Consider the following 23,920-nt stretch of genomic DNA (forward strand, 5'->3'; position numbering starts at 1 on the left):
GGGAAAACATTTTTTTAGTGGCTTAGAGACCATAAACTCTGCAATAATATTAGTCTGCAAATAAAACACCTGAAAAACCCATCCAGTAGAGGAAGTGGTGAGGGTTTCTAAATCCAAAAAAGGGCTCAAGGTTATGAAACAGGAACATTTAACTCTGACAAAATTTTATCTCTGATAAAACGAAACAGAGTTGGAAAGAAACAATTTCCAACTCACTGTGGTCCAGTTTTCTTTTCACGAACTCCTTTTTGCTTAGCCAACACGAAAACGGGTACCGAGGAGGTGTCATGAGCCACAATAAATTTCTCAACAGATTCCTATGACCCTTGTGGAGGGGAAAAAAACCAGAAGAAATGCCTGACAGCTTCTGGGAGCTCTCCAGCTTTCCCGCCTAAACGCGAGCCGGGTAAGGGGGAGTGACCGGGCTAGGGCGGGGTCCGAGGCTGGGGCGTGGCGCGTTGATTTCCCCGCCCCTCCCATTCCTTTTCCTCTGTGCCCCTCCCACACGCCTGTCGCCAAGATCCCGACAGGCCCAGCGGCTAGGAGAGTCACGTGAGGGTGTGCGGAGGAGGTGGAGGTTTGTCTCCGCTGTTTCATCTCTATGGCTGTCAGAGGTGGGCGGCTTTGACCGAGGAGCTGCTGGAGCTCGTGCTTGGACGCGTGAGTGTCGGACTCTGGAGGGTATGAGGAGACAGCAATTTAGGGAAGGCGAAGAGGAAGGGGGTTGGCGAGACAGCCTTAGGGAACTGGGCTCCGAGGCTGGCCGTTTGTCCGTCCCGGGCATCCGGCTACTTCTCGGGTCTGGCGGGATACCTGTGTCTCCCTGATGCGCTCAGCTTTTGGTGCTGAGAGGAGTCCGTAGTCCTGCTTGCCTCCCGTCCTCCACTTTTTTTCACCCCAACCCGTCCCTTCTCCCGTCCCGGGAGAACTTCTCCCATGCCGGCTTCCCAACTTGGCGCCGACGCCCCCCTCCTCACGGGCGAGTGGGACACTCTAGTAGCCTTGACCAGCTCTCTTGGAATTTGTGGATGTGGTTGGAAGTGGGTGCGGGAGTTCACAGATGGATTTCTAATACGGAGAAATATTAACCACTGAATCGAAGTAAGTGGAAAATCTGTGAGGACTCAAAGGAGCAATGCAAAGTGCAGGTTACTCGGACTGTTCAGTTTTTAATCTTTTCCAGCGCCTTCCCATTTTCATTACGTTCTCCCTGTTTTCTTTTCACCGTCCCATTCTGGCCGACCATAGACTGTTTTGAGAAAGAGCTAGATTTTATTGACTCTATGTGAATGTTGGGGGAAGAGTTGAAAACAAACTGTTCTTTAAGTTGCCTTCTCTGTAATCGTATGGTTGATGGTTTCTTTACCTTCCCTTTACCATGCCTTAAAAAATACAGTGGCCATTAGTAAATATAAGTATAATACATATCTTATAGCTAGGGGACTAGAGTAAAATATTTTAGTCTCCCTGTGGTACCTTAGAAACGCCAGTTTTCTTCCTATTTACCAGTAAATGTTTCTATCGCACTTGTTTGGGTGGCTTTTTTGATGTGCCTTTGTTTATATTAAAACATCCCTTTTGGGCACGTGGAGAAGTGATCTAGCAGTATTAAGAAAGGAGTTTGCATTTCATTAGGTGAAACAAGTTCGGTGTTGATAGCTGTAGGAGAGTTTAGGTTTCACTGGACCATATGACAATAATAAACGTCAGCATCTTGAGACAAAGGTGTTGGCCAGAATGACCCACCTACTGTGTTTCTGGTGTGGACAAGGTAACGAGCTTTTTGAATGTTGCCTTATCCTAAAAACTTTAGAACCCATTGCCACTTTTCTGTAAGAAGGTAGCTTTTGCCTCCAGCTACTCTTTGTCCCCACCGTTGGTATGTCTCTGATTGTCTCTTCCACTTAAGAGCATCACTCTGGCTACCTAATGTATCAAGCAAGTGTCCCTGACATCTTCTAAGTGCCCTTACTGAGAGTCGTAAAACATAATATTAACAAAAAGTGAATATTCTGGAGTGGCTTGTGTGCCTGGGGAGAAAGGGAAAGAATGATAGAAACTAATAAAAGCTAGTAAATGGAAGACAACAAAAGTGTTTATTGCTGTCTTCCTTTATATTTACTATATTCAGTAGATTGTTTACATTCCTAAGAAGTGAATCTCGAGACTAACTTTCCTGTATTTAAGAATAAAACAGGCTGGTTGTGGTGTCTCAGGCCCATAATCCCAGTGCTTTGGGAGGCCAGGTGGATCCCTTGAATCCAGGAGTTTGAGACCAGCCTGGGCAACATGGCAAGACTATCTCTACAAAACACAAAAATTAGCTAGGTGCATGCCTGTAGTCCTGGCTACTTGGGAGGCTGAGGCAGGAGGATGGCTTGAGCCCTCGAGGTTGAGGCTGCAGTGAGCAGTGATCGTACCATTGTACTCCAGCTTGGGCAACAGAGTGATACCCTGTCTCTTAAAACAGCAACAACAAAAGAATAAAACGATATGAAATTTTTCCATAATGCAGTATTATGCAAAATAATTATAATTGAAATATTTAACTGACCAACTCCTTTAGATCTTATGCTATTCAGAGTTATAGGACTAATATAATTGATAAAGCTTTTTTAAACCCAATTTTGCCACTTTCAGTCTTTAAAGTTAGGTTTATCTCTTGAGCCATTTTTACCATGGCTGCAGCACGTGCTGAACATTAACCATTTTTTCCATGTACAATTGTTTATCCCTTTTAAAATGAGAACCAGTTTTTAATTAATTCACTAATTAATTAAATAGAGATGGGTTCAGCCATTTTGTCAAGGCTGGTCCTTTTGTTGGGGAGTGGGAAAGGAGTCTCACACTGTTGCCCAGGCTGGAGTGCAGTGGTGTGATCTCGGCTCACTGCAACCTTCGCCTCCCGGGTTCAAGCAATTCTTCTGCCTCAGCCTCCCAAGTAGCTGGGACTGCAGGCGAGGCACCACATCTGGCTATTTTTTTTTATTTTTAGTAGAGATGGGATTTTACATGATGGTCAGGCTAGTCTCGAACTCCTGACCTCAGGTGATCCACCTGCCTTGGCCTCCCAAAGTGCTGGGATTACAGGCCTGAGCCACCACACCCGGCCTGCCCAGGCTAGTCTTGAACTCCCAGACTCAAGTGATCCTCCCGCCTTGGCCTCGCAAAGTGCTGGGATTATACGTACAAGCCACCATGCCTAGCCACAAGAACCAGTTTTTTTAAAAAAGGTTTACTCAAACTGTTTTTTCCACTCATATTTTCCTTTTCTTTTCTTTTCTTTCTTTTCTCTTTTCTCCCTTTCTCCCTCCTCTCCCCTTTCCTTTTCTTTTCTTGTCTTTTTTTTTTTTTTGGAAATGGAGTCTCGCTCTGTCTTTCTTGTCTTTTTAACAAAGTTTCACTCTTGGTCCCCAGGCTACAATGCAATGGTGTGATTTCGGCTCATTGCAACCTCTGCCTCCTGGGTTCAAGCGATTCTCCTGCCTCAGCCTCCCGAGTACCTGGGATTACAGGAGTGCGCCACGATGCCTGGTTCAGTTTTGTATTTTTAATAGAGATGGGATTTTACTATGTTAGCTAGGCTGGTCTCGAACCCATGAACTCAAGTGATCCGCCTGCCTCAGCCTCCCCAAGTGCTGGGGTTAGAGGTGTGAGCCATTGTACCTGGCCTCCCACTCATAATTTAAAAATGAAAATATTGTAATAGCTTTATTTTGTGCCAGAAGAAGAAGGTGATTGTTTTTAGATGGATATTCTATGTGCTTTGGTAAATTATGAGAAAATTGTTAATACTTTTAAGATATTGAAATATGAATATGTGAGCATATTTGAGAAGAAAACATGGGCAATATTTTTAAATGTTTTTATTTTCCTATTATAAAAGTAATATGCTTATTTTTGAAAAATGGAAACATTATGAAAAATACAATATTGAAAGTCAAAGTCCTAATTTATCTTTTCTCTTACTACCAGGTAACCCCTAGTTCCCTTTGCATATTTGGGATTCAGTGTGGAAAAGTAATTAAGGCTCTGGAGTCTGATTCCCTGGGAAAGATTGTAATACCAGCACTAGGCTTACTTCCTTCAACCTCAGAAACCCAAGAAGAAAGAGAACTTCCCTTTCTCCGCAGTTCCAGCACACCACTGTATGGTAGTTTCATTGACCTGACTTGGGTCTTTGCCCATCTTAGAGAGGCAGTCCCTGTGGCCAGAGTGATGGAATGTTTTATGTGGCTAGGCTTGGAATTTGTCCCCATCCTGGAGTGGGAAGGAGAGGGATATAGTTTGAAACCGTTTGAATTAAGGGTGGGTGACAGTTCCTAAAGAAAAATTGAGGTGATACTTTCTGGAGAAGAGAGATTGGTTGCTGGACAGGCAAAAACAACAGATATTCACTAAAATAATTTTCGTGGAGTTTTTTTTTTTAATTAAGAGAGCTTGGGGCCGGGCGCGGTGGCTCATGCCTGTAATCCCAGCACTTTGGGAGGCCGAGGTGGGCAGATCACGAGGTCAGGAGATCGAGACCATCCTGACTAACATGGTGAAACCCCATCTCTACTAAAAAGAAAAAAAAAAAAATGCAAAAAATTAGCTGGACATCATGGCGAGCGCCTGTAGTCCCAGCTACTCCGGGGAGGCTGAGGCAGGAGAATGCCCTGAACCCAGGAGGCGGAGCTTGCAGTGAGCAGAGATCATGCCACTGCACTCCAGCCTGGGTGACAGAGCAAGACTCTGGCTCAAAAAATAAATAAATAAATAAAAAAGAGAAGTTGGCTTCCTTTTGCAATATAAAAAATTGTATTTACAGTTTACATGTTGATTTTTTTCTGTTTTTAATGCTTGTTATTATAATAACTTAAAGAATTTGAAAAAATTTAAACTCTTCCAGTGTGTGTATCTGTACTGTTATTACATGTTTAGTACCTTTGGTCTGGAATATTCAGGTTTTATAACTTTAAATATATTATGTATTGGCCAGCTTGTTAAAATAAATTCTTGATATTTTTATTACCGTGGGTGAACTTGATTAGTAACTGCAGTTAATACATAGTAAATAAAAATGTTTTAAATATTTAAATACATGTTGTGGATATGATTAAATGCTTGGTTCTTTTCATTATTTTATGTTTAAACTGTTAGTATAGAAACCACTTAATTTTTAAAAATTATTATTATTTTTTGAGATGGAGTTTTACACTTGTCACCCAGGCTGGAGTGCAATGTCGCGCTCGTGGCTCACTGTGACCTTTGCCTCTTGGGTTCGAGCAATTCTCCTGCCTCAGCCTCCCGAGTAGCTGGGATTACAGGTGCCTGCCACCACAGCCGGCTATTTTTTTTTTTTTTTGTATTTTAAGTAGAGATGGGGTTTCACCATATTGGCCACGCTGGTCTGAAATTCCTGACCTCAGGTGATCTGCCAGCCAAAGTGCTGGGAATACAGGTGTGAGCCACTGCACCCATCCAAAACCACTTTATTTTGAACATGGCATGTAAAATAAATTACCATAATTATAACTAATTGCTGTTACTGGGTGTTAACTTTAAAACTACAGTTAACACTAGTTTTGTATCTTTATGCCTTATTCTGATGGTTCATCGTTAAAACAATTTTTTCCTGTAGAAACGGGGTCTCACTATGTTGCCTAGGCTGGTCTCAATCTCCTGGGCTCAAGCATTCCGCCTGCCTTGGCCTCCCAAAATATGGGGCTTACAGACGTGAGCCACCATGCCTGGCCAGTCTTGCTTTAAGAGCATGATAGAGTGGATACCTGTAAATAAGATACCTGTGGGTAAAACAGATAACAGAATGTTAGTTGAAAAAATAAAAAAAAAAGGTAGCTGTGGAATTGTACAACCATGAGAAGTGATTGACATTAAATATAATTAATAACCTGGCATTGAAAAGTTAAATATTGCCACATCGTGGGAGAGGTGTTTTAGTTCTGTTTATGAGGCAAGAAATGGCTAGAAGTAGACTCATCTTTTTTTCCCCAAACTAACAGGGTGATCAATTTTTTGCAGATCATGAATGTTTCCTAGACTAATACTAAGTTCAAGATGGGTTTTACTATGAGAAAATTGAAACTTTAGTGTAGTATTTGAGAAAGATATCTCATCAGTTAAGTATACAAATAGTGCTTGCATTTCTCTTCAAAGTGATTTAATGTTGCTTATTTAAAACTTGAAGTGCTTGGCCAGGTGCCGTGGGTCATGCCTGTAATCCCAGTACGTTGGGAGGCTGAGGCAGGAGAATAACTTGAGGTCAGGAGTTCGAATCCAGCCTGAGCAACATGGTGAAACCTTGTCTCTACTAAAAATACAAAAATTAGCCAGATGTGGTGGCACACTCCTGTAATCCCAGCTACTTGAGAGGCTGAGGCATGAGAATTGCCTGAACCCAGGAGGCAGAGGTTGCGGTGAGCCAAGATGGCACCACTGTATACCAGCCTGGGCGACAGAGTGAGACTCCATCTCAAAAACAACAAAATCTTAAAGTGCCTATTCTAATAACCTTGCTTGGACAGTTAATTTGGATTTGGTGTCTGTTATAAGCAAAAATTATAATTTATATTTTGCTTTTTAAAGTTTGTTCTTTGAGTATGGGAATTAGCAAGCTGTTTTTTTCCTTTTTTTAAAAAAAGTAAACATGAATACTTTGCCTACCATCCTAATAAGATTGGGTCAGCACTGTAATAATGGCACAAAAGAGTATTAGAATCTAGATCTAATTTATCCTCCTCCCCTTTTTACTCGTTTTCCCATGTTCTAGTCAGAATGAGACACTTTTTGCTCCCCCTGTTTGCCATGTCTTTTTGTGTCTTTATGCCTTTACATAGGCTATTTGTTGTACTTGGAATGCCTCTCCACCATTCTGCCATCTCCCAATTGATGAGCTGCTGTTCATCGTTAAACTAGATTAATGAATTGTTGTTCAGTATGTAGAACCTCCCTCTACCCTTGGGTGGTTATTTTCCTTGTTGGTTCTCATAATTTACTTTATCTGTTTAAAGTAGTCTTCTTACTTTGTGGAGCAATTGTATGTATTGTCTATTACATTGAGTGATTCTTGATGCCAGAAACTGGGTCTTATTCATCATCGTATACCGAGTACACAACAGAGTTTTTGTCAAATGTATAAGCTCAGAGCATGTTTGGTGAATAAATGAGTAAATAAGATATATCATCTGTTTTATTTATTTATTGTTTCGAGACGGAGTCTTGCTGTGTTGCCCAGGCTGGAGTGCAGTGGCGCAATCTCAGCTCACTGCAAACTCTGCCTCCCGGGTTCACACCATTCTCCTGCCTCAGCCTCCTGAGTAGCTGGGACTACAGGTGCCTGCGACCACGCCCAGCTAATTTTTTTGTATTTTTAGTAGAAACGGGGTTTCACCGTGTTAGCCAGGATGGTCTCGATCTCCTGACCTTGTGATCTGCCTGCCTCAGCCTCCCAAAGAGCTGGGATTACAGGCGTGAGCCACCGGGCCTGGCTGATATTTCATCTTTTTTAAAAGTCAGAATAGACAAAGGATATAATCCAACAAAGTAAGTCTGTACTTTGTAACCTTTATCAGTCTGATATATTTAGAGAATTTACCTGGACACATCTAGAAATTTCCATCCACATATTCTACAACATATCAACAAACAGGTTTCTAATATGTATCAAGACATTGAAAGGAAAGATGAAAATATGTTCTGTTCTTCAAGGACCTTACAGCCTAGTGGGGAAAACGGACAGATGAACAGATAATTACAATTTAAATTTAAGCTCATTAAAAATAAAGAAAATAAAAAATTCAGTTTCTCTTAGTTTTACTAGACATATTTCAGATGCCCAGTACTCACATATGGCTAGTGGCTATTGTATTGAACAGCACAGATACAAAATATTTCTGGCATCGCAACCTGTTCTACTTGACAAGAGCTGTGGTAGCACATTATAATTAAACGAATCTGCATTCTCTAGTTAGAGATGATAGTTAATTTCATTTCAACCAAGTTGTGCTTTTTCAATTAAAATTCACTGTCAGATTTGAAAGTTGTATTTTTTTAAATTTTAAGCAGATTTTATTGTAATATGTTTCAAATAAAGTAGCATTATTATTTTTTTCAGGTCTTTGACCTGCAATAGCATTTAAATTAAGCAATCTTAGAATTTGATTTTCAATGTAAGCATTGATATTGTCTGACATTCTATGCTAATAAGTCCTCAGATGGTACTGAAGCATAATGGTTAAGTGCAATTCCCTTGGGAGCCAGGGCAGTGGCACACACCTGTAATGTCAGCTATTTTGGAGGCTGAGGTGGGAGGATTGCTTGACCCCAGGAATTCAAGACCAGCCTGGGCCACATAATGAGACTTCTTTTCAAAAAAATAATAAAGATACACAATTATTTTTAGAAAATAGAGTGTTTGTGATCAGAGAAACCTGCCTCTGCCATGCTATAACCTAAGGCAAACTGGTAGTTGTGTTTTTTATTTTGGAGATGGAGTCTGGCTCAGTTGACCAGGCTGGAGTGCAGTGGCGTGATCTCAGCTCACTGCAGCCTCTGTCTCCTGGACTTAAGCGATTCTCCTGCGTCAGCCTCCCTAGTAGCTGGGATTACAGACATGCGCCACCACTCCTGGCTAATTTTTGTATTTTTAGTAGAGATGGGGTTTTACCATGTTGGCCAGGCCGGTCTCTAACTCCTGACCTCAAGTACTCTGCCTGCCCCGGCCTCTCAAAGTGCTAGGATTACGGGTGTGAGCCACTGCGGCCAGCCTAGGCAAACTTTTTAACAGCTTCGAGCTTTGCTGGTTTTTTGTTGTTTTGAGTTGGGGTCTCGCACTGTCACCCAGGCTGGAGTGTAGTGGTGTGACCACAGTTTACTGCATCTTCAAACTCCTGGGCTCAAGCAGTCCTTATACCTCAGCCTCCTGAGTAGCTAGGACTATAGGTGTGTGCCACCACACTTGACTAATTTTTAACTTTTTTGTAGAGACTCGGTCTTAATATGTTGCACAGGCTGGTTTCAAACTCCTGGCCTTAAGTGACCCTGCCGCCTCAGCCTCCCAAGGTTCTGGGATTACAGGTGTCAGCCCCCATGCCCAGCAAGCTTTGGTGTTCTTATCAGTGAAATGGGAGTAATAATAATATTTACCCCAAAGGGTTACTGAGGACTAAATAAGGTAATGGATATCAGGTACTTAGCATAGTACCCCTCACAGAGTAGTGTCTATTAAATGCTAGCATTAAAAAGAGTTTAAACTATCAGTTGTTCAATTTTTTTTTAATTGAGGAAATTAGAGTATGGACTGGTGTTAGATCATACTTAGGAATGGTTAAATTGGTTGAGTATAACTGACATCATTATGTCAAAAATCCATATTTTTGGAGAGACATAACAAAATGTATAGCAGTGGAATGATACAATAGTTGAGTTACCTTAAAATAATTCAGAGAGAGATGAATAAAAGGGACAAAAAAAATTGGTCTTCTGTTTCTGGTGAAGTAGTAGTAACAGGGACTAGGCTTACCTTCCTGCCTGAAACAGCTAAAAAAGCAGACAAACATGTGTAAAACAGTGGTTGTCTAGATTTTGAGCATTGTGCAGCCAAGGAGAGTAATCCCTGAAAGATAGGAAAGAAATGAGATGAGGTCTATGATTGCTCTGGCTTGCTGCCAGACAGTTTTCCAGCCGCACAACAGGGACAGGGAACCCAGGCAGAGCACAATAGTTTCCCTTAATTGAGGGAGTCTGGGGAGGCCAAAGCATCTGGAGTTTGCAGGGCAGAAAACTGGAGATAGCTGCAGAGAGGGAGAACTTCAGAGAACTGCAGAGGATCCCTCTCAAGTATTCTGCTGAGAACTGATCAGTGGATATATATGTGAGAAAACTTTCTGAGGCCAGGAAGGTAATCACTTGAAAAGATCAGGTAAAACAATACTTGCCGAATTAGGAATAGTGTTTTTTTTTTTTTTTTTTTTTTCCACCAACCAGAGTGGAAACCATCTTACAGGTCATTGTGTAGACTCTCTCTTTTTTTTTTTTTTTTTGAGATGGAGTTTTGCTCTTGTTGCCTAGGCTGGAGTGCAATAGCGCGATCTTGGCTCACCACAACCTCTGCCTCCCAGGTTCAAGCGATTCTCCTGTGTCAGCCTCCCATGTAGCTGGGATTACAGGCGCGCACCACCACACTCAGCTAATTTTGTATTTTTAGTAGAGATGGGGTTTCTATGTAGAGTCTATTAAGGGTTTTGCCCTAATAGTGGGTAAATTAACCTTGAACTAAATACTTCTCCAGCCCAGCCTGACAAAGCTTAAAAGCAAGACCTGAAAGGGCCCAAACTGTTCCCTACTAATTTAATCATGGCCCAGAATAAAGCTCAAAAATAGTTATAGGGATACGAGAAAGCACACAAGGTAAAATTCACAATGTCTGGCATCTAGTCAGAAATTACTAGGCATGCAAAGAAGTAGGAAAATGTGACTCATACTGATGAGAAAAAAAATTAGAAACCAAAACAGAAGTGACACAGATGATAGAATTAGTAAAGAGGGATTTAAAACAGTTAGCATATTCCATATGCTCAGGAAACTAGAATAAAGATTGAACTTTTTTTTTTTTTTTGACGGAGTCTTGCTCTCTCGCCCAGGCTGGAGTGCAGTAGCGCAGTCTCGGCTCACTGCAAGCTATGCCTTCTGGGTTCATGCCATTCTCCTGCCTCATCTTCCCAAGTAGCTGGGACTACAGGTGCATGCTGCCACACCCAGCTAATTTTTTGTAGTTTTAGTAGAGACGGGGTTTCACTGTGTTAGCCAGGGTGGTCTTGATCGCCTGACTTTGTGATCCGCCCGCCTCATCCTCCCAAAGTGCTGGGATTACAGATGTGAGCCACCACGCCCGGCCAAGATTGAACGTGTTAGAGACATGAAAGGTATAAAAAGACTCAAACGGAACTTTCGGAGATGGAAACTATAATGTCTGAGATGCAAAATACATTTAATGGGATTAATGGCAGATTAGACATCAGAGAAAAAAGCCTAAGTCAAGACTCATGAAATATACAAAATAATCTATGTAGAATTCTTGCCAAAAATATTTAATTTGTGATCTAACTTTTAGATGTAACTTTCCATTTACAGGAAAAAAAGGAATAGAGAAAGATTTAATACCACACCACAAGTGTGCTGTGGTGCTGTTGTTCACACCTGTAATCCCAGCACTTTGGGAGGCCAAGGAGTGAAGATTGCTTGAGTTTAGGAGTTCAAGAGCAGCCTGGCCAAAGTGGTGAAACCCTGTCTCTACTAAAAACACAAAAATTAGCTGGGCTTGGTGGCACATGCCTGTAATCCCAATTACTGGGGAAGCTGAGACACAAGTATCACTTGAGCCCAGGAGGCAGAGGTTGCAATGAGCCAAGATCATGCCACTGCACTCTAGCCTGGACAACAGAGTGAGACTCCGTCTCAAAAAAACACAAAGAAACAAAACCACACCACAAGGAAGCCATCAGGCAAATCCACAATGTGAAAAATGCTGCAATGTATTTGCCCTTTTCTCTTCAGAAATTAGGGTTAGTGCTATGATTGTACAACATGGTGAGTGTATATGCCACTGAATTGTATGCTTAAAAGTGGTCAATTTTCTGTTATGTATATTTTAGCACAGCTTAAAGATTTGCCATTTTAATAATTTTTAAGTGTACAGTGGCATTAAGTACATTCACATTGTTATGCAACCATCACTAGCATTCATTTCCAAAATGACTTCCCAAACTGAAACTCCATACTCATTAAAGGCTCATTCCTCATTTCCCTCTCCCTGAAACCTCTGGCATCCATCATTGTAGTTTCTGTCTCTATGATTTGACTATGCTAGGTGCTTCATATAAGTGAAATCACAAAGTGTTTGTCTTTTTTTTGATTGGTTTGTTTCTCTTAGCGTAGTATCCTTCAGGTTCATCTATGTTGTAGCATATGCTAGAATTTCCTTCCTTTTGAAGGTGAAATGACATGATGAAATCTTGCCATAATTAAGAAAAAAAAAGGCTGAATAATATTCCTTGTATGGATGTGTCACATTTTACTTATCCATTCATCCATCAGTGGACACTTGGGTTGCTTCCGCCCTTTGGCTGTTGTGCACAGTGCTGCTTTGAGCATGGCTGTACAAATATCTATTCAGGTCCCTCCTTTCAATTCCTTTGGAAATATACCAAGAAGTGGAATTGCTGGATCATATGGTAATTCTATGTTTAATTTTTTGAGGAGCTGCCATACTTTTTCTGTAGTGCCTGCACTATTTTTTTTTTTTTTTTTTTTGAGACGGGGTCTCGCTCTGTCACCCAGGCTGGAGTGCAGTGGCCGGATCTCAGCTCACTGCAAGCTCCGCCTCCCGGGTTCACGCCATTCTCCTGCCTCAGCCTCCTGAGTAGCTGGGACTACAGGCACCCGCCACCACGCTCGGTTGGTTTTTTTGTATTTTTTTAGTAGAGACGGGGTTTCACCATGTTAGCCAGGATGGTCTCAATCTCCTGACCTCGTGATCTGCCCGTCTCGGCCTCCCAAACTGCTGGGATTACAGGCTTGAGCCACCGCGCCAGGCCGTGCCTGCACTATTTTATATTCCTATCAGCAGTGTACAAGGGTTTCAGTTTCTACACATCCTTGTCAACATTTGTTTTCTGTTTTTTTTTTTTAATTTAATTAATAGCCATTTGAATGAGTATGGGTACATTTTATATTATGTGTTTTTTGTTGTTGTTGTTGTTGTTTTTTTTTTTTTGGGACAGAGTGTTGCTCTTGTTGCCCAGCCTGGAGTGCAATGGCGCAATCTCGGGTCACTGCAACCTCTACCTCCTGGTTCAAGCGATTCTCCTGCCTCAGCCTCCCAAATAGCCGGGACAGGCACCCGCCACCACGCCTAGCTACTTTTTTTGTATTTTTAGTTGAGACGGGGTTTTGCCATGTTGGCCAGGCTGGTCTTGAACACCTGACCTCAGGTGAACCCACCCCCCCCCCGCCTCAGCCTCCCAAAGTGCTGGGATTACAGGCGTGAACCACTGCGCCCAGCCTATTAGGTGTATTTTAACACAACAAAAACTAAAGTTGCAAGGGGAGAAAAAGGTTGTTTGTGAGGAACTCTTCCAGATTAAGAGAGAGTGTCTAGAGAAAACCAAGATAATGTGTCATGTTTGTATGGATCCTTGTTTGAAAAATCAGCTGTAAATTTTGGGGAAGTTTCTATGTGTTCTAGTATTGGAAGATACTAGGTAATTATTAATTTGAATAAATTTGATAATGTAGTTATGTAGGAGAAAATATTGTAGTTGTGCAGGAGAATATAGGGTACAGCCAGGTGTGGTGGCTCACGCTCATAATCCCAGAGCTTTAGGAAGCTGAAGTGGGAGGATCACTTGAGGCCGGGAGTTGGAGACCAGCCTGGATGACATAGTGGGACCTCGGCTCTACAAAAAATAAAAAAAAAATTAGCCAGGCGTGTTGTCACATCCCTGTAGTTCCTAGCCACTTGGGAGGCTAAGGCAGAAGGACTACTTAAACCTAGGCTTTTGAGGCTGCAGTGTGCTATGAGCATGCCACTGCACTACAGCCTGGGTGACAGAGCAAAACCCTGTCTCTTAAAAAAAAAAAAAAAAAATTAGAGGTAAAATGTTTCTCCTAATGATGTCTGTAATTTACTTTGAAATGACTCAACATAGAAAATAGTTTGTTGAATAGCTATATAGATAAATGGATGAAGCAAGTATATCAAAATGTTAATTGCTGAATTTAAGTAATGCACATATGGTGTTTATAATAGTAGTCTTTGAAATTTCCTGCATGTTTGAAAGTTTTAAAATAAGCTATAAAAGTTTGATGTTAATATTTTTTTCTGAAAAAGAGGTCATTTAAACAACTTGCTTTTATTTTTATAAATAATTACTTTTAATCTTTTTTTTTTTTTTTTTTTTTGAGACGGAGTCTTGCTCTGCCACCCAGGCTGGAGTGCAGTGGCCGGATCTCAGCTCACTGCAAGCTCCACCTCCTGGGTTTACGCCATTCTCCTGCCTCAGCCTCCCGAGTAGCTGGGACTACAGGCGCCCGCCTCGTCGCCCGGCTAGTTTTTTGTATTTTTAAGTAGAGACAGGGTTTCACCATATTAGCCAGGATGGTCTCGATCTCCTGACCTCGTGATCCGCCCGTCTTGGCCTCCCAAAGTGCTGGGATTACAGGCTTGAGCCACCGCGCCCGGCCTTAATCTTTAATATTTCTAGTTTTTCTTTATATTATAGATCTTGTCTTATAGATACTGCATCTTTTCTCTCTTTTTTATTCTTTGTATGTAATTCGTATGCATTTTAGGAAGTGAATTTTGCGTCGTCTTCACCAGTGGAGTATGCGTTCTTCATATATATCCCAACTTTTTTTTTGAGACAGAGTCTCACTCTGTCACCCAGGCTAAAGTACAATGGTGCAATCATAATTCACTGCAGCTTCAAACTCCTAGGCTCAAAGAGTCCTCCTGCCTCAGCCTCCTGAGTAGTTATGGCTACATGCATGTGCCACCTTGCCTGGCTAATTTTTTTAAATTGTTTTTTGTGAGACAGGGTCTTGCTATCTTGCCCAGGGTGGTTAGGAACTTCTGGCCTCAAGTGATTCTTCTGCCTCAGCCACCAAAGCTCTGGGATTATAGGCATAAGCCACTAAACCTAGCTATATTCCACCCTTTTGAAAGAGTAATTCGACTGTCAAAGCCTTGGCATAACTCCCATTACTCTTTTAGCCTAGAGGTTTTAATTTCATACTCTATAGGAAAATGGCTCCTAACTCATTAATAATTTCCTTTTCAACTGCATGTTTTCTTTAGGCTCAGATTAAAGTCTGGTCAGCTCCTGAAATACTTTGTGTACTGTGTTAAGATTCACGAAGTGTCATTTTTTTTTTTTTGGTTAAGAAAATAGATGGCAGACTCTAGTGTTATTGTGGGAAATCTGGAGTTCTATAAGAAAATAAACATTTTAGCCTTATGAGTCTGGGATTTTATTTATTTCTTTAAGCCTGTTTACTAGTTGATTTTCCCAATATTAAACACATACACAGATTTCTTTCTGTAGTATAGTTTGATAGGAAGACGATAAGGAAAGGAGTTACCAAATCTGGTTTCAGTTTCCAATTTCGCTGTTATCTAGCTTTGTGATTTTTTGTTTGTTTGTTTTTTGGTTGGTTGGTTTTTAAGAGATAAGGTTTCATTGTGTTGCTCAGGCAGGAGTGCAGTGGCTATTCACAGTCACTATGTAGCACTGTAGCTTCAAACTCCTGGCCTCAAGTGATCCATCTGCCTAATTTTCCCAAGCAGCCGAGACTATAGGAACACACTGCAGTGCCCAGAGAGCTTTATGACAGTGATGGAGTTGCTTATCACCTCCCTGGACTATTCCCTCTCATACTGAAATTTTGAAAAATGTTAAGGACTCTTTCAGCTCTAGTATTCTAGTATATCACTCCTTTAGTCTGTTATTTTCAGTGTTTGAGAGTATTGGGGTAGACCATATATCTCATCAAAACTGGGTTTTTTTCTTTCTTTCTTTTCACTTTTATCTTATTTCTTAACGCAGGGCTCTCTTTTTAGTTTTTTTTTTTTTTTGAGATGAAGTCACTGCAATCTCTGCTGCCCAGGTTCATTCAAGCAATTCTCCTGCCTCAGCCTCCCGAGTAGCTGGGATTACAGGCACGCACCATCACACCCAGCTGATTTTTGGATTTTTGGTGGAGACGGGGTTTCGCCATGTTTGCCAGGGTGGTCTCGAACTCATGATCGCAGGTGATCTGCCCACCTCGACCTCCCAAAGTGCTGGGATTACAGGTGTGAGCAACCACACCTGGCCTGTTTTTTTTTAAACAACAAAAATCTTAGATTTTAATCCAGTTACTTGCCTACTTTTTTGTGGCAGCAGGAAGTTTTTCTTTGTACTGATAAGCATATTTATTACAGTTTTTCCTTTGGCTAGTAAAATAGAAATATGAGGTAAAGTAATGTATCATGTTGTACTACATAGTCTCCATTTGCCCCTCTGTATTCACCCTCTAACCTTCTCCACTAAGCTTTATGCTCCAAGAGGTTGCCTTTTATAAGCTACATCCATAAACTCTTTTTTTTTTTTTTTTTCTGAGACAGAGTCTCACTTTGTCGCCCAGGCTGGAGTGCAGTGGCGCGATCTCGGCTCACTGCAAGCTCCGCCTCCCGGGTTTACGCCATTCTCCTGCCTCAGCCTCCCGAGTAGCTGGGACTGCAGGCGCCCGCCACCTGGCCCGGCTAGTTTTTTGTATTTTTTAGTAGAGACGGGGTTTCACCGTGTTCGCCAGGATGGTCTCGATCTCCTGACCTCGTGATCCGCCCGTCTCGGCCTCCCAAAGTGCTGGGATTACAGGCTTGAGCCACCGCGCCCGGCCTATAAACTCTTTTTCTTTTGTAATCCAGTAGGGTTTGGCGAAGACAGAAGTTGGGAGGACAGTGATGTCTGGGTGTGTATTTCCCTGGCTCCCTCCTTGTCAGTGGTAATAGTTGTATTCCTCTGCTGAAGGCCACACAGCTTCTGTCAGCTGTTTCCCAAAGCCGTAACTACAGTTGACTGAGTTCTGGTAATTCCAGTATTACCTTCCCTGGCCCAGTAAGGCCCACTGTCTTCCCACTCTTTATGTTCAGAGTGCTTTACTATCTCTTGTTGGTTTTTGTTAACTCTGCTTGTGTCTTTGCAAAGTCTTTTTAGTAAATTCTAATTACACCATCCTTGGCAGTTTTTGTTCTCTTAAAATTTTAAATCTCAGATAAATGATGAATCAGTTGCCATATTCCACATAATTTGGACTAGATACATTCTTCTTTAAAAAAGTGTCATAAAATATATATAACATAAAATTTACTTTTTTAACTACTGGTTTTTTTTTTTTTTTGAGAGAGTATGTCACTCTGTTACTTATGCTGGAGTACAGTGGTGTGATCATAACTCACTGTAGTCTCAATCTCCTAGACTCAAGTGATCCCTCTGCCTCAGCTTCCTGAGTAGCTGGACTATTATAGGTGTGTACCACCATGCCAAACCAGTTTTAAAAATTTTTGTAGGGATGGGGTCTCACTGTGTTGCCTAAGCTGGTCTTAAACTCCTGGCCTCAAGTGATCCTCCCCACGTTGGCCTCCCAAAGCATGGGGATTATAGATGTGAGCCATCATGCCTGGTGTGACCACTTTTTAATGTATACTTCATTGTCATTAAATACATTCAACATGTCATGCAACCACTGCCACTTTCCATTTTCAGAACTTTGTCATCATCTCTAAACAGAAACTCTGAACCCATTAAACAATAACTTCCCATTTTCCCTCTTCCAAGCTCTTGGTAACCATTAATCTACCTTCTGTCTCTGAATTTTTACTATTTTAGGTACCTCATATAAGTGGAATCATAAGGTATTTGTTCTTTTGAATCTATCCATATTGTACCATATGCTAGAATTTCCTTCCTTTTTAATGGCTGAATGATATTCCATTGTGTATACATACTATTAAAACACTTTACACAAATTAAATTTAACAGCTTATTTGAGCAAAGAATGATTTGTGAATTGGCCAGCCCTCAGAACCAGAATGGATTCAGACCAACTCTAGGGCTGCTTCATGGTCAGATAACATTCATAGACAGAAAACAGAAGTGAGGTCCAGAAATGGCTGGATTGGTTACAGCTAGAGTTTGCCTTATTTGAACTTGGTTTGAACAGTTGGGTGCCTGTGATTGGCTGAGACTTGGGTACTTGCTACAAGAGTAGGTCTATTTATACATCGTTAGGTTACAGCTAAGTATGGAGAAACATTTAGGCCAACCTTAAAATATGTATGAAGGTAGCTTTAGGCCAAACTTAATTCGACTAACAATAGCTGCATTATTTTACATTCCCACCTACAATGCACAAAGGTCCCAATTTCTCCACATTTTCTCTGGAAAATATTCTAGTTTTTTGATAATAGATACTCTGTTCTGGGTGTGAATAATACCTCATTATGGTTTTAATTTGCTTTTGCCTAATGATTGATGATGTTGAGCATCTTTTCATGTGTTTACTGACCATTTGTACATCTTTGGAGAAATGTCTATTCAAGTCCTTTCCTCATTTTTTGAAAAGGATTCAAATGGTATTTAGGTTAGACAAAAAGAAGCATTTTGGCCAGGAGAGGTGGCTAACGCCTATAATCCCAGCACTTCGGGCTGCCGAGATGGGTGGATCACTTGAGGCTAAGAGTTTGAGACCAGCTGGCCAACATGGCAAAACTTTGTCTCCACTAAAAAAAATACAAAAATTAGCTGGATGTGGTGTCACATGCCTGTAATCCCAGCTACTCGGGAGGCTGAAGCAGGAGAATCGCTTGAATCCAGGAGGTGGAGGTTGCAGTGAGCTGAGATTGCACCACTGCACTCCAGCTTGGGTGACAGGGTGAGACACCCTGTTTCAAAAAAAGAAAAAAAAAAAAAGCCTTTTCTTTGATTAAAGCAGTATAAAGGAAAAAACAATCTGTATAAGAAAAACAAAATTTTCTCCTCTCTTTACTCTCACTCACAACACGCAGTCACTCAGCACTTCACTGCCTACATGAGATGTGTGGATTATTTCCCGCACTAACCAATATCTGATACTAGTTGAATGTCCTATAGTTCAGTTCAGTTCTGGTACTAACTAGAGTTAGTGTAGACCCCCCACAGGTTAAGGGTTGGGTCTCACTAAACTGTTCCCCCTTAGATGCTAATCACATGCAGTAGGCTGCCAAGTTACCCACTTCTGTCCAACCTCACTATGAACTGGAAGTTCCCACAGCCTCCTTCTTGGGTTTGGTCATTTGCTACAGCAGCTCACAGGACTGAAGAAAGCACTTTACTTACTATAACTTGCTTATTTTTTTTGAGATGGAGCTTCGCTCTTGTTGCCCAGGCTGGAGTGCAGTGGTGCGATCTTGGCTCACCGCAACCTCTGCCTCCCAGGGTCAAGCGATTCCCCTGCCTCAGCCTCCCGAGTAGCTGAGACTACAGGTGCACCACCATGCCCAGATAATTTTTTGTATTTTAGTAGAGACGGGGTTTCACCATGTTGGCCAGGATGGTCTCGATCTCCCGACCTCAGTGATCCACCTGCCTCAGCCCCCTGAAGTGGTGGGATTACAGGTGTGAGCCACTGCGCCCAGCTCCTTTTCTTTTTTTTTCTTTTTGAAACAGAGTTGCACTCTTATTGCCCAGGCTGGAGTGTAATGGCGTGATTTTGGCTCACTCCAACGTTCGCCTACCGGGTTCAAGCTATTTTCATGCTTCAGCCTCACGAGTAGCTGGGATTATAGGCTTGTGCCACGATGCCCAGCTAATTTTTGTATTTTTAGAAGAGATAGGGTTTCACCACGTTGGCCAGGCTGGTCTCGAACTCCTGACCTCCTGTGATCCGCCCACGTTGACCTCCCAAATTATTGGGATTATAGGCGTGAGCCACCGTGACTGGCCTATAACTTGCATATCTTAAAAGGATAAAACTAAGAAACAGCCAGATGTAAGAGTTGCATAGGGCAAGGTATAGGGGAAGGTTATATACGCCAGGCTCCTTATACCTTCATGAGTTCCCCAGCCTGGAAGCTGTTGGAATGGTCCTTTTAGGTTTTTATGGAGACTTCATCATGTAGGCATGATTGATTAAGTCGTTGGCCAGGATAATGTGCTCAGTCTTCAGTCTCTCTCCTTTCCCTGGAGGCCAGGACTGAAATCCCACCCAGACTGAAAGTACCAACTTTCTATTCACATGGTTGGTTGCACAGGAAATCAGCCCTCATCCTGGGACTATTTTGAAGCCCCCATCCCCACCATCAATCATCTCATTAGGATAGAAAAAGACACATCACTTCAGAGGTTTCAAAGGTTTTAGGTGCTGCCAGGAAATGGAATGAAGACCAACATATATATATATATATATATATATATTTCTTATTATAAATCACAGTATTACAAATAGCAAGGATAGATAAGTTCATGATTAAGTCTTACTTTAAAAAATTTGTTTTTGAGATGTCGTTTCACTCTTGTTGCCCAGACTGGAGTGCAGTAGCGCGATCTCAGCTCACTGCAACCTCTGCCTCCCAGGTTCAAGAGATTCTCCTGCCTCAGCTTCCCAAGTAGCTGGAATTGCAGACGTCCACCACCACGCCCAGCTAATTTTTTTGTATTTTCAATAGAGATGGGGTTTCACTGTGTTGGCCAGGCTAGTCTTGAACTCCTGACCTCAGGTGATCCACCCACCTTGGCCTCCCAGAGTGCTGGGATTACAGGTATGAGCCACTGTGCCCGGCCTTACTTTTTAGTTTTAATTAAATATTTGCATTAAAGGGAAGATATTTAGGTTTACATAGTTATGTAACATTTTAGTGAAATTTCTTTCTTTCTTTTTTTTGAAATGGAGTCTCACTCTGTTGTCTAGGCTGGAGTGAGGTGGCACAATCTTGGCTCACTGCAACCTCCACCTCCCAGGTTCAAGCAATTCTCCTGCCTCAGCCTCTTGAGTAGTTGGGACTACAGGCATGTGCCACCACGCCTAGCTAATTTTTTAATTTTTAGTAGAGACAGGGTTTCACCATGTTGACCAGGCTGGTCTTGAACTCTTAACCTCAGGTGATCCACCCACCTTGACCTCCTAAAGTTCTGGGATTACAGGCGTGAGTCACCATGCCCGACCAGTGAAAATTATATTACTTAAAATAATACAGTAGTTCCATGATATCTGTGAGGATTGGTTCCAGGACCCCCTTGGATACCAAAATCCACAGATGCTCAAGTCATTTAGATAAAATTGTGTAGTATTTGCATATAACCTGTGCACGTCCTCCTGTATACTTTAAATCATCTCTAAACTACTCATATCTATTACAGTGTAACTGTTAGGTTAATAATTTAAATTATTATCACCATCAGCAGCATTCTCTTATATTACCTTTCAAACTGTCACAGAGCAAACCCCACAGTTGGGATTCAGCCCAGGAGGCCATGTGGATTCTTGGCTTTGCCCAAGAAAGAATTCAAGAGCAAGCGTAGAGTAAAGTGAGCAAGTTTATTAAGAAAGTAAAGGGATACATGAGTGACTACTTCATAGGCAGAGCAGCCCTCATGGGCTGCTGGCTGGTTTTATTCATGATTGTTACTTGATTATATGCTAAATATGGGGTGGATTATTTTTGAGTTTTCTAGGGAACTGGGTGGGAAATTCCTGGAATTGAGAGTTCTTCCCCCTTTCTGACCATATAGGGTAACTTCCAGACATTGCTGTGGCAGTCTTAAACTGTCGTGGTGCTGGTGGGAGTTCCTTTTAGCATGCTAATGTGTTATAATTGGCATGTAATGAGCAGTGAGGATGATGGTAGCTTGTTTTCATCGTCATCTTGGTTTTGGTGGGGTTTGGCTGGTTCTTTACTGCATCCTGTTTTATTAGCGGGGTCTTTGTGATCTGTATCTTGTAAAACCAGTCCTGCCAAACTTCTCAAAACAAATATTTATTCATAATTTGCTGCATGTTAGGCATTGTACTCAGCATTTTACAAGTATTATTGCATTTAATTCTCATTATGGTCATTTGCGATAGTGTAATCATCTACTTTATGGAAGCACAGAGTTGCCACGTCAGGAATAAAACATATTTCTGATTGACTGCAAAATTGATGGCCAATAAGAGGTCAAGTTGGTTATGATCTGGTATCTAGAAATGATTAGCTGTATTACCTAGAGTAAGATACTTAACTTTCTGAGCCTCAGCTTATTGAAACAGAACAAAACAAAATCTAACAACAGCAGCACATATTTACCTATATGTTCAGTAACACTTTCATTTGTGATCTTCTAATTTTGCTTTAAGTCCCAAAGTTTAAGACAACATCTTCAAGTAAGCAAGGGAGATTCTTCTTAAAAAGTACTTGAGCAATTGAAATTGAAGTAAAGGTTTAAAAAAAAAAAAAAAAAAAGGGCAGAAGACCGGGTGCGGTGGCTCACGCCTGTAATCCCAGCACTTTAGGAGGCCGAGGAGGGCGGATCACCTGAGGTCAGGAGTTCGAGACCAGCCTGGCCAACATGGAAAAACCTTATCTCTACTAAAAATACAAAATTAGCCAGGCATGATGGTGCGTACCTGTAATCCCAGCTACTCGGGAGGCTGAGGCAGGAGAATTGCTTGAACCCAGGAGGTGGAGGTTGCAGTGAGCTGAGATCGCACCATTACACTCCAGCCTGGACAATAAGAGCAAAACTCCATCTCAGAAAACAAAACAAAACAAAAAAAGGCAGGAAAATATCCTGTGAAATATTGTTGTCAAGCCATGAACCTAGGTTTATTTCTAGAGAGAATATAAATATAGAGAGATTGTTATAAAATATTATCTATAAAGATGTTTGTTGCTTTGAATGCTAAAAAAGTTCTGTGGAATTTTTATGTATATAGGAAGAGATTTTCTTTAGCAGATGTATGTGTGTATATGTGTGTGTGTATAAAATCCTTACAGATTGACCCATACTACTAATTAGTTATTTGCTGTTAAATGAGACTAGAACATGTCATCAACTCAGAGTGTTGAATTTCTGCCACAGAATTGTTATTACACTTTAATACAGGTCCCCCATTTTCCTTGATTGGAAATTGAGTATAGTGTGTAAACCAAAAATAAAATTCTAAGCACCCCCCAACCATCTGACTGGTCCTCTCCTCTTGGCCAAGGGCATTCCGAAGTTAACCTGAAAAAGCAGTTCAAGCCATCTTGGGATGCAGGGGTTGGACATGCCTTGTTATACCCTCCTCCCTTTTAGAATTCAGGAAAAGCCAACCAGCCTTAACATCAAGACTCACCTTACTTAGGTCTGTTAAGAAACATTTACAATCTATTCTCTCTGAAGCTTGCTACCTGAGGCTTCATCTGCATGATAAAACTTTGGTCTTCTTCCTAACCCAGACATTCCTTTCTACTGATTTCCAGGTCTATTTTTTTTTTTTTTTTTTGAGAGGGAGTCTCGCTCTGTCGCCCAGGCTGGAGTGCAGTGGTGTGATCTTGGTTCACTGCAACCTCTGCCTCCTGGGTTCAAGTGATTCTCCTGCCTCAGCCTCCCAAGTAGCTGGGACGGGACTGCAGGTGTGTGCCAACACACCTGGCTGATTGTTTTTTGTATTTTTAGTAGGGACGGGATTTCATGATGTTGGCTAGGCTGGTCTCAAACTCCTGACCTCAAGTGATCTGCCCACCTCAGCCCCTCAAAGTGCTGGGCTGAGCTACTGCAGTCGGCCAATTTCCATGTCTTTAGATAATAACTTAACTCTTTCAACCAACTGCCAATCAGAAAAAATTTAAATCTACCTGTAACCTGGAAGCCCCTGCTTTGAGTTGTCCTGCCTTTCCAGATCAAACCAGTGTACACCTTACAGGTGTTTTGTTTGTTTGGTTGGTTTTGTTTTGTTTTTGAGACAGAGTTTCACTCTTATTGCCCAGACTGGAGTGCAGTGGCACGATCTCAGCTCCCTACAACCTCCACCTCCCAGGTTCAAGTGGTTCTGCTGCCTCAGCCACCTGAGTAGCTGGGATTACAGGCATGCACCACCACACCCAGCTAATTTTGTGTTTTTAGTAGAGATGGGGTTTCTCCATGTTGGTCAGGCTGATCTCAAACTCCCAACCTCAGGTGATCCATCCACCTTGGCCTCCCAAAGTACTGGGATTATAGGTGTGAGCTACCATGCCTGGCCAACTTACAAGTATTGATTGATGTATTATGTCTCCCTAAAAAGTATAAAAGCGAGCTGTACCCTGATTACCTTGGGCACATATCGTCCAGGCTGCATCCTTAACTTTGGCAAAATAAACTTACTTACTTACTTATTTGTT

General features: G+C 41.7%; 1 protein-coding gene across 4 annotated transcripts in view; it reads left to right on the top strand.

Moving 5' to 3' along the window:
• The first annotated feature begins 479 nt into the window (after window positions 1-479).
• The window catches only part of MICU1 (mitochondrial calcium uptake 1), a 265,058-nt gene continuing 241,617 nt past the window's right edge, over window positions 480-23,920 (top strand). For 3 of the 4 annotated variants that reach the window (XM_010373066.2, XM_010373068.2, XM_030940185.1), the window contains exon 1: window positions 480-660. The gene's annotated coding sequence lies outside the window, so the exon portion shown is untranslated. The remainder of the gene's footprint in view (window positions 661-23,920) is intronic. The other variant, XM_010373067.2, reaches the window with a different exon arrangement.

Source organism: Rhinopithecus roxellana, chromosome 11 (genome assembly GCF_007565055.1).
Source record: "Rhinopithecus roxellana isolate Shanxi Qingling chromosome 11, ASM756505v1, whole genome shotgun sequence".
Lineage (NCBI taxonomy): Eukaryota > Metazoa > Chordata > Mammalia > Primates > Cercopithecidae > Rhinopithecus > Rhinopithecus roxellana.